The sequence below is a fragment of the Canis lupus genome, chromosome 28, assembly GCF_048164855.1.
Source record: "Canis lupus baileyi chromosome 28, mCanLup2.hap1, whole genome shotgun sequence".
NCBI lineage: Eukaryota > Metazoa > Chordata > Mammalia > Carnivora > Canidae > Canis > Canis lupus.
This window is the reverse complement of record NC_132865.1, coordinates 19,960,582-19,975,755: the sequence shown is the minus strand read 5'-3', so window position 1 is coordinate 19,975,755 and position 15,174 is coordinate 19,960,582. Positions and strand designations below refer to the sequence as shown.

At 39.9% G+C, this 15,174-nt stretch overlaps 1 long non-coding RNA gene across 2 annotated transcripts in view; it reads left to right on the top strand.

Annotated features, from left to right (window-relative positions):
• LOC140620262 (uncharacterized) overlaps window positions 1–15,174 on the top strand; it is a 40,734-nt gene that overhangs the window by 9,109 nt on the left and 16,451 nt on the right. The window contains exon 3 of one of the 2 annotated variants that reach the window (XR_012020042.1): window positions 5,644–8,290. The exons of the other annotated variant lie outside the window; for it this stretch is intronic. This is a non-coding gene — a long non-coding RNA (uncharacterized lncRNA). Of the gene's footprint in view, window positions 1–5,643; window positions 8,291–15,174 lie in introns of those variants that run through there. 2 annotated transcript variants of the gene reach the window in all.

Here is a 15,174-nt window from a genome sequence, read left to right as displayed (position 1 = left end):
GATAGGTCACTAGTGTTGAATCTACTGTAAATGGAAGGAGGGGGGTGGCAGTGTCACAGCTAGACCCCAAGACCTGACCTTTGCTGCTTACCTGCTGTACCTACCAACCTTTGTCCCTCATTTTTCCCTAAGCTTTTCTTTCCACTTTGTCTCTTTGGCTCATGCAAAAGAGCCAATTGGGAGAGCAATTCGTGATGGAAACCAAAACTCCCCTCAAGCAATAGGACTGTCCAGATGAAGAGTTCCAGGGACCTGGACCACTCCGACCAGCTGGAGCCTCACCCCGGACTCAGGCCTGTGGAGATGGGCTATGGACCAACCCATGGAGTGACTGCCAATCACCACCTTATTATAATACTGAAAGCTCTGCCCAATCAGGAACACCAGCCTCATTTACATAACATGCAGCCTATGCAGAGGCACGTGTCTGTAAGGCTCATGTGCGGCCTTAAACCTACCTCTACATGTGACAGTAAGGCTCCCCTTCCTAAATACCCATCCTTGCTCTCCTCGCTCTTGCTTGAGGAGTCACAGCTTTGGAAGTTATTCCCCGTGATCTCTTTACTTGCTGCGGGTAAAGTTCTACTTAATGTAGTTTCTACCTGTGACTCACTAAGGAGCCAACTCACATTAGCTGGGTTACAGTAGGGTATATGGTATATGGTATATGGTATATGGTATATGGTTTAAGGGGGGGTGTTTCAAATCAGTGGGGAGAGGGCGGGTCACTCAATAAATGAACATATGAAAGAAACTAAAATCACCATCTCCCATCAAATTCACCCACCTAAGCCCCCCAACCTTCCCGTAATTCCAGACGGATTTAAGATCTAAATGTAAAGCATAGGATTTTACAATTATGAGAAGAAAATGTAGAAACAATCATTATAGCTCTATTTAAGGATGAGTTACTTATTGCTAGGTGCTAAAAGCAATTTTCAGACCCTCAAAATACAAACTATGGAGGAAAATGTGATAAAGTTCTCCACTGCAAAATGAAGAATTCTCTACAACCAAAGACACCATAAACAATGTTAAAATATTAACAACTCCGTGAGAAGATACTTGGCAACATATGTAGCAAACAGGGTTAGCAAAAAGAAATATAAAGAATGCCTGTAAATCAATAAGAGACAAATACTCCAATTTTAAAATGGTTACAGAGTATAAGCAACAGTTTTTTAGAAGAGGAAATATAAGTGGCCAATAAACATATAAGAAGTTATTCAGTCTCATTACACAGGGAAATGTAACTTAAAACAATGAGGACCTATATTGTGATAGCGTTGTATGATGACGGATGGTACCCACACTTGTGGTGAGCATAGCATAACGTTTAGACTTGTGGAATCACTATGTTATAGATGTGAAACTGAGTTGATGTTGCATGTCAACTATACTTCTTTTTTTTTTTTTATGATAGTCACACAGAGAGAGAGAGAGAGAGAGAGAGAGAGAGGCAGAGACATAGGCAGAGGGAGAAGCAGGCTCCATGCACCGGGAGCCCGACGTGGGATTCGATCCCGGGTCTCCAGGATCGCGCCCTGGGCCAAAGGCAGGCACTAAACCGCTGCACCACCCAGGGATCCCCAATAAACAAACAAACAAACAAAAACCAGGAGGACCTAGGTCATCCCTAAGGGATTGGCAATATTTAAGTGGGATGGGATCTAGCACGAGGAAGATGTGGGGCAAAGGAAATCTTAGAATTCTGTAATTGTAGATTAGATTAGTCTCACCTGGCCCCCAGAGGCAGCAATTTAACTGTATCTCTTACAATTCAGAGTTCCTACTCCAGGCCCAGCAATTTTACTTGTAGATACCTTCTCTAGAAGAAACACTTGCACCTCAGCACAAGGAAGCATGTGCAAGACAGCCAATGCAGCACTGCTTGCAAATGTGAACACTATAAATGTATAACACAGGGGAAATGCCTAAATAAAACAGTGCACTGTGCATTCAGAGAAATGAATCACACCTATAGGGATGGACCACAATAGATAATCCTCAAAATGTACCGCTTGGTGATAAAAGCAACTTTCAGATTACATGTACAGTGTGGTGATCGTTTATATAAAAACACCTACATAAAACAATCCTATGTCTTTTCCAGGGGTGCACATAAATGTATGTAAAGTGTCAAAAGTTGCCTGGATATATACCTACCCACTCATAACTGGGGTTTCTTTTAGAGAGAGAAGGATGGTGAGATTGTGGCAAGGTAGTTGAAGAGGGTATACGCTATCTAATTCCAATTCTGCACCCAGTTCTGATCTGTGGGATTTTCCCCATCACCCAATAATTTTTTTAAAAAATTTATTTATTTATTTATGATAGACATAGAGAGAGAGAGAGAGAGGGACAGAGAGACAGGAGGAGGGAGAAGCAGGCTCCATGCCGGGAGCCCGACGTGAGACTCAATCCCGGGACTCCAGGATCACGCCCTGGGCCAAAGGCAGGCGCTAAACCGCTGAGCCACCCAGGGATCGCCCCGCCCTTTTTAAAAAGATTTATTTATTTACATCACCCAGTAATTAATTCAATTCTGACACTGCCTGTATCAGGCCAAATCCCACAAGCTAAGGGCTTACCACTACAAGACTGCCCACCTGCAACTTCAGACACCAGTAGCAAGTGCAGGTCTTGTCCTCTGGGCTTCCGATCATCAGGCTATAGATCTGAGATTCCAACAACTCCCTTCCTTGGGTCTGATTAATTTGCTAGAACAGCTGATAGAATTCAGAAAAAATATTTGGTGACCAGATTACCAGTTCATTATTTAATTATAAAAATATATACCAAAGGAACAAGCAGACAGAAGAGATGCACAGGCAAGGCATGGGGAGAAGGCATGGAGCTTTCTTGCTCTCTGAGTGTGCCACTCTCCCCAAATCCCCACAGGTTCACAAACCTAAAAAGCTCTCTGAACCCTATCCCTCCAGGGATTTATGGAGGCTTCATTACAGAGGCACAATTGATGAAATCATTGGCCATTGGTGATTGACTTTAGTCTCCAACCCCGACTTCTCCCCAGAAGTCAGGAAGTGGAGCTGAAAGTTCTAACCTTCTAATCACATGTTTAGATCCCCTGGCAACTAGCAGCCATCCTTAGGTTATCTAGTGGCCTTCCAAAAGTCACCTTATTAGTGCAATAGACTCTTTTCCCCCTCTCATCACTTAGGAAATTACAAGGGTTTTAGGAGCTTGTGCCAGAACAAAAGACAAGGACAAATTGTAATATCACAGCAATTCTCTGAGTTTTTGGTAACTATCATCTATCTCTCATGTCATTGAAAGAGTTTTAAAAAATAATTTTCGTTTAAGAAAATAAACCAGTCCTCAGTGAGTTAGGTACAGAAATTGAGAGTAAGCCATTATAAAATTGTATAGCAATTTAACAATACCCCAGCATCCAAGGTCATGACCAATGGCTTAATCTCAATAAAGAGTGTATAGGCCAATAGGCTCAGTGAGAGCTTCCTCCAGCTGATGACAGAAGAGGAAGGCGGAGGGATTTCAAATGAGGGAAGGATCGAAGATGTTGCTGGTGTGAAGATTGAGGAGGCCACCTGAGAAGGAATGTAAATGGGCCCTAGAAGCTGAGTCCTGGCTGACCTGCAAGAAAATGGGATATGCAGTCCTACAACCACAAGGAGCTGAACTCTGCAAACAACCTGAATGAGCCTGGAAGCAATTCTTTTCCACAGCTTTGAGAGAAGTCCAGCTGACAACTGGGTTCCACCCTAGAGATACTCTGGGCATTGACCCCAAGGGGGCCCACCTGGCCTTCTGACCTATAGAAGCATATGCTAACTCATGGGCATTAATGAACAATAACAACAATAACAAAGCCAGGGTCAAGGATATGTTTTCTTGGGATGGGTCTTCTGCCTATAAATTGGGAAGGTAGTACCTTAAGATCTCCTTCTGCTGTTTTTCTTTTGTTTAAGGCTGTGGTTCTTAGCTGACTTGGAGAGGGGAGAGGTGCTACCTTCCCTGGAGATAATTTAAACAGTTTTCAAGGAAAAAAATGTCTGTGGGTATTTGAGATTGCCACAAAGACTAGGAGTCTCTCTTGCCATTTATTGTGACCACTGAAGAAGCCAAACACTAAGCAGCAGACACCATACTGCCACATGAACCATTCGGCCAGTTGAGAAACATTGTCTTTATGTGGACCAAACTGAACCTCACATACATAAAAAGGTCTAAGGTTTATAGTTTTTTTTTTTCTAATTTACAAATTTAAAATTAGTTGTTGAAGGATTATTCCACGTTTTCATGTGGGCTGCTCTTCTGTGCAGATAGGACGTCAACATCATCTAATAAGACTCACTAATAATGGCTGAGCCAAGCTTGCACATTGCTCAAAATCAATGGGTAAGAGAAAGGGTTAGTGTCATTGGTGGCCAATATCACACCCAGATTACAGTCTTGTTGACTTCTGTGTTGGTGCAAATTTATGAGGAAGGCCATGGACAGGGCATAAAACAATGAGCTGCTGCTTCTGGTGTAATAGATTTGCTACTGAATACACGTTATTGGGGATGGAAACCAGAGTCTGGAGAAGGCACCATGATATCCCGGGGTGCAGGGCAGTGTGTGTTGGCAGCCAAAACTCGGCCCCACAATAACTCAGTCCTCACAGGCAGTCGAGCCAGAGAGATTTATGGACCCCAAGGAACGCGTGCGACCAAGGCTGCTCAAAGGAGGCAATACATTGTGAGATTCTGACTGTCAAATAACATGTTGGGGTTTCTTCAGTGGTCCCAAGACTTAGAGATTACATCTTTAACACATCAATAACTTAGCCTCTGGTTAGCAAGGTTCACTGGGGCATGACTAATCAGAGGATGAAAGTGTCTTTGTGGGGATTAACTTTAATGAAAAGAAAAGGGATAGTTATTTGGGGAGTTTGAAATCTTCCATAAATCAAAGCGAACACTGACAAAGCAGGTTCATAAGGTAAGAATGAAGCCATTGTGGGGAAAATTAAGGACCAGCTACTTTTTATATAAATCACAGGTCAGGGCTACATTGGTTGAGGATTCCATGGGAACAGGAGCGTTTAACTTCTTCAGGTGTAAAGGAATGATATTTGGGGGAAGTTCAGCCCTCCTTAAGGAAAACCAGATGGCCCTTGTTCTTATTAACCCTTTCCCACTGTCTTAAGAATATCTAGCAATGGGCTCATTGAATTTTTGAGGGAGTGATCTCTACTTATTCCAAATTCAGATTTCGAGGTACTTCCTGAACCCAACCCTTACCAAAGGGTCCTATAATTCAAAGCCTATTTGGAAACCATGGAAATGACTCCATGTAGCCCACCAATCACCTAAGAAAGATGATTCTCTGTCCCACTGAGAGTTTAGGCATTAAACTCATAAGAATGAACCAGAGGTGGACTCCAATATAATCAAGTGATTAAAGTTTGCTCCACAAGTAATAGGGAAAACTGACATCACATCCTTCCTGACGCTATGCATCATGAGGGACTCAACAACAACAATGTTGTGTTGCTGCCAAAATTGTGTAACCTGAGTCTAATCCTGGGGAAACTACCAGATAAGCCCAAGTTGAGAGAAATTCTACTAAACAACTGACTTGTTCTCTTAATTTATTAATTTTTTGTTATTGTTAAAGACAAAGAAATTCTGAAGAGCCATTCCAGATTAAAGGAGACTAAAGAGATATGACAACAAAATGCAATGTGTCATTCTGGACTGAATTCTTGTCAAGACCTAACTGTATTGGGACAATTGGTGAAATATGTATGTGACCTATGTTTCAGTAACATTACTGTATCAATGTTAAATTTTCTGAATTCATAATTATATAGTAGCTATGCAAGAGACTATCCTCATTTCTAAGAGAGAGAACTATTTTAAGGCTAAAGTTCATGATATTTGCAACTTACTCTCAGTGGTTGAGAAAAAATTATATATGATATATATGTGTAGATATATAAACAGGGAGAGAGAGAGACAGACAGGGAAACAGAAACAGAAATGTAGCAAAACGTTATCTAACATTTGGTAAGTCTAAAAGAAAAGCACATAGGAATTTATTGTACTATTCTCACAATTTTTGTATAGATTTGATATCTGTTCAAAAGTAAAACATAAAATGAGTCAGATATTCTTTAAGAATAGTAAATGCATGGAGAAGGACATATAATACTTAAAAAAGAAAATTTTCTAGCTGGTCTCTGGTTGCTGGAGTCAGGCTTGGTCTGTCAGAGAAAAGTGCAATATGAAAGAAATGGTTCATAGTATCAGGAATGCTTTTGACTTGAAGCTTCATAAACTCAACTTGTACAAATATGAACCTACATTTGTCATATCAGCTATTCTAGAGCTGGTGAGAAGATTCCCAGGCTCCTATCTTTTTATTATGCATTTTTAGTGGATTGGTTTTTTGCCTCGTGGGTACAAGATGGCTACAGCACTTCCAGGCACACTGTTTTCTTTCCAGGAAGAAAGAAGGTAGAAGAAGAAAGGAGAGGCAGCCTCTGTTCAGAAAAGCAAAAGATTTTCTAAAAACTTGCAGAGTGCAATTAAAGATAAATACGCTCAAAACATGTTTTATTCTCCAGTTAGTCTTCTCCTGACCATGAAATTACATATTATCAAATGTTAGAGAAGGAGTAGAGTCCAGGACTGGGTTCAGTCCTGGTTCTATTTTTTACTCTATATGTGGCTTGACACAAATTACTTGAATTTTTGGGGCTTCGATTTCCTCATTTTAAAAAAGAGATATTTAAATTAAATTATCTCAAGCTCAAGCCGATCTATAACAATCTGTGTTTGTACTTCCTATTGTTTAAGGGTGCTTTTGTCTGAAGGACATACAACTCTGACCTCAACTGGCTGAAAAAGATTAAGAAACTTATTATCTTACAAGAGAAGGTGGCTGGGTATCCCTGGATTCACAGAATTTGATTTAAGTACCTAATGGCATCACCATCAACATCTCAGGTTCCTTCCATTTCTCTGTGCTGCCCCCGCTGGGCTGGCTTCCTCTTCATGCTTTTGATGCAGCTATTCCACGTGGTGTACCCAGATAAGACAACATGCCTACAAGGTAGAAATAGCATCTAGTCCCATGGTGAGTCTCCCTTCTCATGGGAGAGATGTAACTTCCCAGCAGCTCCCTACAGATGTCCTCTCATGTTCCACTAGACAGAATTGACTTGTGTGTGGGTCTCACATCATCACTGAAAGGAGGACAGAATTAACTAGTTGGTTTAGACTAACTAGCCTAGCCTATTTGTCTGAGGTCAAACAGATTTCACGAAGTCTATCATAATACATTTGTCATCAGGGTTCTCTGGAGAAACAGAGCCAATAGGATATATAGAGGGAGACATAAGAGGAATTGGCTCATATGGTGATGGAGATTGAGAAGTCTCAGTCAGCTGTCTGTAGGCTGGAGACCCAGTAAAGCCAATGGTATAATTCAGTCTAAGTCCAAAGGCCTGAGAACCAGGAGCTCCCCTGTCCAAGGACAGGAAATTTACCCTTCATTAGCCTTTTTGTGGGTTGGATGATTCCTGCACATATTGGTGAAGGCAATCTTTTCACTCAGCCTACTGAATCAAATGTGGAATCTTCTGGAAACACCCTCACAGACACATCCAGAAATGTGCCAGCTATCTTGGTATCCCTTAGCCCAGTCAAGTTGACACATAATATTAACCATCACATTATTTTTTACTTGTAAGGGGGAACTATTTGGGAAAATAATTTTTTCCCAGATACCATAGGAGGGTGGTATTCAAAAATACCAAAGGTGATACTCATAAATATCAAAGACTCACATATATTTGCTCATCCCTCTAAATCAACATTGGCCACTTCCACTTCCACCAATGAAATATCTCCGTTATTGATTGTTCTAAGAAATAGTCCAAAAGGAAATACACACACAGCCATAAAAAGGGGAGTGGATGTCTCTAGAGTTAGTTTACTTTAAGTATACATTCATTCATTCATATATATATATTAATTCAACAAATATTTATTAAGCACCTACTATATTCCAGGCACAGGAATGATAATGAAAAGCTGTAGTCTCTGCTCTTAAGGAACTTATACTGTGGTGGTAAAACAGACATCTTAACAAGTATAATAAATGTCAATAATGGTAATAGTCAGAGAAAAGACTAGTAAAGATGGGTGACATCATAAAGGAAAATTGCAACTATCTCAGATACTTGGGATTCTCATGATATTACTCATGCTATAAATTATAAGCAAGATGATTGTGTGTGTGTGTGTGTGTGTGTGTGTGTTTGGTAGTAACATCCTTTTGTTTCTTTCATGAGATTAAAAGAAAATTTCTATATGTATTCATATACATTTCACAGGAGACTATTTCTTTCGAATAAAAAGTTAAGTGTTGCTTTCAGCCCTGACACTCTGCTCTCCAAGAAGTCTTACAACACAGAGATTCATTTTAACCTATGCCTGTAGATTTTTTCCATCCAATTCTACCCACTACTGTTAATAGTTAAAGAGGAGAGACTCTTTAGGCTCAGTTATTGATGAGCTAACATATAAGACTAACTGTATGCCAGACACTAAGTGCTTTACATATATCACTCATTTATTCCTTGCAGCAACTTTACGACACAGAGTGAGAAAACTGGGCTATGAAGGATTAAATAACTAGCTCAAGGTCACAGAGCAGTAAGTGATAAAGATGGGATTCAGAAAATTTGGCCTGGCTTCAGAGCGCATGCTCAGAACCGCTAGGCGTTAGCGGTACATAGCCATAGCTGCTGGATCTCAAGACAATGGGTTTTGGTCCCATACTCTGTTACTCATTTAACTCATTTCTATAACATCTTGTGTCAAGTACCTATGAAGGCAAAATCCAGGTTGTTCATAAAACACCATGAGTCAAAAAAAAAGAGATCACAGGGAAATATAAATTAGAAAATATCTTGAGCTGAACCAACCTGGAAAAACATGCCATACCAAAATTTTGTTCACAGCCAAAGCATGCTGAGAGGATAATTTATGGATTTTAACACTTACATTGAAAAGGAAGAAAATCTAAACACAGTAATTTAATCTTCTGTCTTAAAATGCTAGGAAGCAGAAAAAGACCAATTCAAACCATAAGTAAGTCTGAAGTAAGAAAAAAATAAAGCTCAGAATGGAAATTAACAAAGAGAAAAGAGAAAAATAATAGAAATCAAGGAAACCAAAGTTGGTTTTTCAAAAGACCCAGAACTTTGAGAAACCTTTAACTAAAATGTCCAAGGGAGAGATGACACAAAATACCAAAATTAAAAATGAAAGACTAGCATACCTACAGACCCCATAGAAATTAAGTGTCTTAAGTGAACATTATGAATAGTTTTATGTAGACAAATTAGATGATTTAGCTAAAGTAGTCAAATTCCTAGAATGATTATTAAATTCCTAGAAATTATTAAAGCAGATTCAAGAAGAAATTTTTAAAAATCTTAATGGAATTGTAAAATGTAAAGAAATTAAATTAGCAACAAAGAAATCATTCCACAAAGTAAAACTCATGGTCAAATGGCTTTCTTTATTAGTAAACTGTATCAAACATTTAAAAACAAATACCAATCCTAGACAAAATCCTTCAGAAAAATATAGAAGAAAACAGCTACTAACTAATTCACTGATGACAGTGTTAATCTAATACCAAAGCCAGATAAATGCATCACCAAAAAAAAAAAAAAGAATGAAGCAAACTAATAATCTTTATGAATAGATATAAAAGTATTTAATATAATATTAGCTAACTGATTCCAGAAACATATTAAAAGAATTATGCATCATGGGCAAATGGGATTTATCTCAGGAATGTAAGATCAGTTTAACATACTAAAATCAAACAATCAATTCATGTAATCTATAAGTAGAAAATAAGATAAAAGACCACATGAACAACACAACAGACTGAGTATCTGACTAGATCCAATGCCCATTTATGAGGAAAACTCTTGAGAAACTAGGTATAGAAAGAATTTCTTCAATCTGATAAGGGGCACCAATAAAAACCAACAGCTAACTTTATAGTTAGTGCCAAAAAAACTGAATCTTTTCCCCCTAATATTGGGAATAATGCTAAGTAAAATAAGCCAGTCAAAGACAAATACCATATGATTTCACTCATATGTGGAATTTAAGAAACAAAACAAAGAAAAACAAGACAAACCAAAAAAGTACTCTTAACTGTAGAGAACAAACTGATAGGTACTGGGTACCAGAGGGGAGGTGGGAAGAGGATGGGTAACACAGGTGATGGGGATTAAAGAGTACATTTATTACAATGAGCACTGAGTGATGTAGAGAATTGTTGAATCACTGTCTTGTACCCCCAAAACTAATATAACACTGTATATTAACTAGATTGGAATTTAAAACAATTAATTTAAAAAAGGTATTTATAAGGAAAGAAAAAAAATTAATCTACATTTTTTAAAAAGGCTGGGAATAAGGCAAGAATGTCTGCTCTCGCCACTCCTTTTCAAATGGAGGTTTTAGCCAGTGCAGTAAGACATGACAAATAAAAGAATACAGACTGGGAAGGAAGAGAAACACTCTCTTTGTTCACAAACACTCACATAGAAATGCAAAGGTCCTAAAATAAATAAGTAAATTTGAAAATGTCAAAGCTTGCTATGTAAAGCTTAATTTTAAAAATCATTTTATGAAAGCTACAGCAGTCAAAAATACTTGGTATTGGCATAATGATGAACATATAGATTAATGGAAAGGAAGTCCACAAATAAATGCTTACATTTATGGTCAATTGATTTTCAAAAGAAGTAAAAGCAATTCAGTGGGGGAAAGTGAATATCCAAATATAAAAACATGAACTTATTATAATTTATCATAATTCACAAAATTAACTCAAAGAGGATGACAGACCAACATGGAAGAGCTAAACCTATAAAACTTCCAGAAGGAATAATATGAGAAAATCTTTTTTACTCTGGATTTGGAGAGGATTTCATAAATGTGACACCCAAAACATGATCCAACTGCTATAAAAAATAAAAATAAAGAAAGAAAGAATGTGAGCCAGGGCACCTGGGTGGTTTAGTGGTTGAGTGTCTGCATTTGGCTCAGGTCTTGATTTTGGAGTCCCAGGATCGAGTCACCCATTGGGCTCCCTGCAGGGAGCTTGCTTCTCCCTCTGCTTGTGTCTCTGCCCCTCTCTCTCTGTGTCTCTCATGAATAAATAAATTTTTTTTTAAAAAAAGGAAATAATGTGAGCCATAAAATAAAAATATTGGTAAATTGGGCTACATCCAGAATATATAAAGAACTCTTAAAACTCAACAATAAAAAGCGACTGAAGTGTCCTTCAATGGATGAAAGGATAAAGAAAATGCAATACATATATAAAGTGGAATATTATTAGCCTTAAAAGAGAAAGAGAGTCTGGCACATGCCACAACATGGATATCCTTAAAGACACTATGTTAAGAGAGATAAACCACAAAAGGACAAATATCATATGACTCCATTCATATGAGATTCCTAGAGTCATCCAATTCATAGCGATGGCAAGTAGAGTGGCAGTTGCTGGGGTTGTGGGGAGGGATGAATGAAGAGTTAGTGTTTAATTGGGAAAACGGAAAAAGCTCTGGAGATAAATGTCGGTGATGGTTACACAACAACGTAAACATACTTAATGATAGAACCGTATGGTTCAGATGGTAAATTTTTTATTATATATATTTTTTACTACTTTTTAAAAAGTGAAAAAAACCTCAATACTAAGAGAACAAGCAACTCAATTTGAAAATGGGCAAAATAGTAACATAGATAATCATCAAAGAGATATACAAATGACTAACAAGCTCAGGAAAAGCTTATGATTTTGATTAGCCATTATGGATATGCAAATTAAAACCACAACATGATGCCAGGACACACCTACTATAACAGCTATAATCCTAAAGATTACCAATACCAGGTGTTGGCAAGTATGTGTAGAGATGAATTTTCATACTTTGCTGATGAAAATATAGAATTGTACAGCCAAACTTTGGGAAATAGTTGGACAATTTTTAAAAAACTTATACATATACTTACTATATAACCCAGATATTTCGATACTAGGTATCTACCCAAGAAAATATGTTCACACAAACTTGTATAAACAGCATCATTCATAATAGGCCCGAAAATAGAAACAACCCAAATGTTCATCAACTGAATGGATAAACAATAATATGTGGTGCACCCATATACTAGAATAATAGTCAGCAATACAAATAAATGGACCGTTGCTACATGCAATATCAAATTGGAAGATCTAGCCATCAATCCCGAGTGAAGATTCCCACTCGTTGAGGGATTGCCCCCTCTCTCTCTGTCAAGCACTTTGTTTCTTAGAAATCATAGGGTTAATTGTGCATGGCTTCTGACTCCTGCAATTATTCTGTGGGTTTGAAACTGAGTGTGTTTTACCAGGCCAAGAGCCCGCCTTTGGCACCTCTGATGGCTCTTTCTCACTATTCATTTCACTCAGTTGTTATTTTTTCCTTTCTGTATTCAGTGGCTTTATAATGTTCCAAAATTTTCCATGAAGATAATTTCCAGAAAAATGAGCTACTAGGTTTGGATAGCACACTCACTGGCTCACTCACTACCCCTGAAGGACTAGGCTGGCTGACCTTGCCACTTAGGAGACATGCCCAGGCCTTGGGATCCCACCAACCACACCTCTCAGGGTCTCTGTAAGGAGGAGAAGCCAGAAAAACCATCTCCATCTCCTCCACCTGGGTCTCAGGCCTCAGGTCTCAACTTCCCAGCCTAGAGCAACCATACAGCAGGGTGTTGTGGGCTCTGTGAATAATGCTTGTGAGTGGGCAAGGTGTAGCTACTCAGTGGAGGCCTGGCTCGGGCCAGCATCCTAGGCTGAACCTTACTCCCAGGAGGGCCCTTGTCCGATGCCAAAATCCAGTCCCACAGCTACATTTTAAAAAAAGTTTTATTAGCACACGGCCATGTTCATTCATTTACATATTGTTTATGGCTGCATTCACAACAAAGTGACACAGTTGAGTAGTTTTGACAGAGGCAGTGTGGCCCACAGAGCTATTTACTATTTTGCCCTTTACAGAACAAATTTGCTCACCCTCGATTCCATTCCCCAGGGCCCAGGACTCTATGTCTACCTTCAGACCTGTCACTGGGTGAGACGCAGCATGGTGGGGAGATGCGGTTGTAAATACCCACTTCCGGGGGCACCAGCATCTGACTCTTGATCTCAACTCAGGTCATGATCTCAGGGTCATGAGATCGAGCCCCATGTCAGGCTCTGGGCTGGGTGGGAAGTCTGCTTGAGACTCTCTTCCCCTCCCTGGCTCATGTGTGCATTCTCTCTCTCTCTCTCTCCTATCTCCCACCATTTATTTATTTTTAAATAAATAAATCTTAAAAAAAAAATCTAGATGCCTAGGTCACATCCCAGAACAGGGAAGTCAGAATCTCTGGGAAGGGGACCGACCCGGACATCAGCATTTATAAAAACTTCCCAAGTGATTCCAATGTGTAGCCAAGGTTGGGAATCATTGAAGAGAGAGCTTTATCCAGGGATGCTGGGAGGAACATTTGGGTCTTTTTCTTGTTTATTGATGCTACGTCACTTGCAACTTTTAAAAGTCAGATCAAAAACACATACATTATAGACGTGAATGCAAAAACTAAGTGAATTTTCAGATATTTTCTGTTTGCAATGAACTGCTTGCTGCTTTAGGCTGCATCCTGCTATCAAGGGAAGCCGCAATTCACGTGAAAGCATCTTACACTTCAGAAGAAGCCAAGATGGGGCTGCAGTCTCGCAGGCAGTCTTTGTCTAAAGCTCTCCACAGGGGGATCCCTGGGTGGCTCAGCGGTTTAGCGCCTGCTTTTGGCCCAGGGAGCTATCCTGGAGTCCCGGGATCGAGTCCCGCATCGGGCTCCCGGCATGGAGCCTGCTTCTCCCTCTGCCTGTGTCTCTGCCTCTCCCTCTCTCTCTCTCTCTATGTCTATCATGAATTTAAAAATAATAATAATAATAAATAAATAAATAAATAAATAAATAAATAAATAAATCTCTCCATAAATTCACATCTGATGCAGCCATTGTTAGCATCTCCTCCCGAAACCAGAATTAACTTCCTCAAAAGTGCACCTGGATCTACTTCTTCCCTCTGCTGGCCGTGCCACCGCCATCCCCCGGCCCCACATTGGCCTCCTGATGAGACCTCTGCTGCCTTCCTTACCAGTAACAGGATTGGCTTCGTTAAATGAATTCTGACTGTGTCTCTTTCTTGCTTTAAATCTTTAGTGGCCTCCCGCTGCACCCAGAGGGAATCTTGACCTCTTTGCTTGGTTTACAAGTCCTGCCCACTGCCCCCTGGCCAGCCTATCTGCTCCTTCCTCTTCTACATACCCTTCACCCCTGGCTTCTCTCGGCTCTGGAAAGAACTCAAGCACTGCCCCATCGAAGATCTTTTACCCATCTTAGTGATCTTCCCCACACTACCTCATCCATCAGGACCTAGCAGACAAATGCCTCCCCACACGGGCCTACCCCACCGCCCCATCAAGGACTCCTTACCCCGAGTTACCCTCCACCTGTTTCCTCTTTCATTTTGTCCCTTTGTGACAACTATAACAGCTTGTAATTATTTGTTTTCCTTCCTTCCCTTCATTCCTTCCTTCTTTCCTTCCCTTCTCTTTCTTTTCCTCTTTCTTGTTCTTGTTCTTGTTCTTCTCCTCCTCCTCTTCCTCTTCCTCTTCTTCTTCTTTTTGATTCACCTACTCTTCTAGAATCTAAGTTCCTTTAGAAAAGAGGCTGAGTCATTTGGTGCTCCATTGTGTCCCTAGGCCCAAACACACATGGTAGGTCCTCGGGAACCATTGCATTGAGGTTAGTTTAGTGTTCCTACCAGCCAACCTTGGTTCTCTTCCTTGTCCACACAAATGGCATGACATACAAGGGTTGGGATGCCCATGCCCATAGGGTAGGAGTGAATGGGAGGGAGCCAGCCTCGAGGGGGTGGCTGCCACTCATTCCTGCCAGCTATCACGGTGTAGGTCCATGGTTGCTGGATCTTTCAATATTTCAAGAGATGTAGACAGTCTAGGTGATTTTAAAACCTTGGCAACTAATCTTAAAAAAACACACACA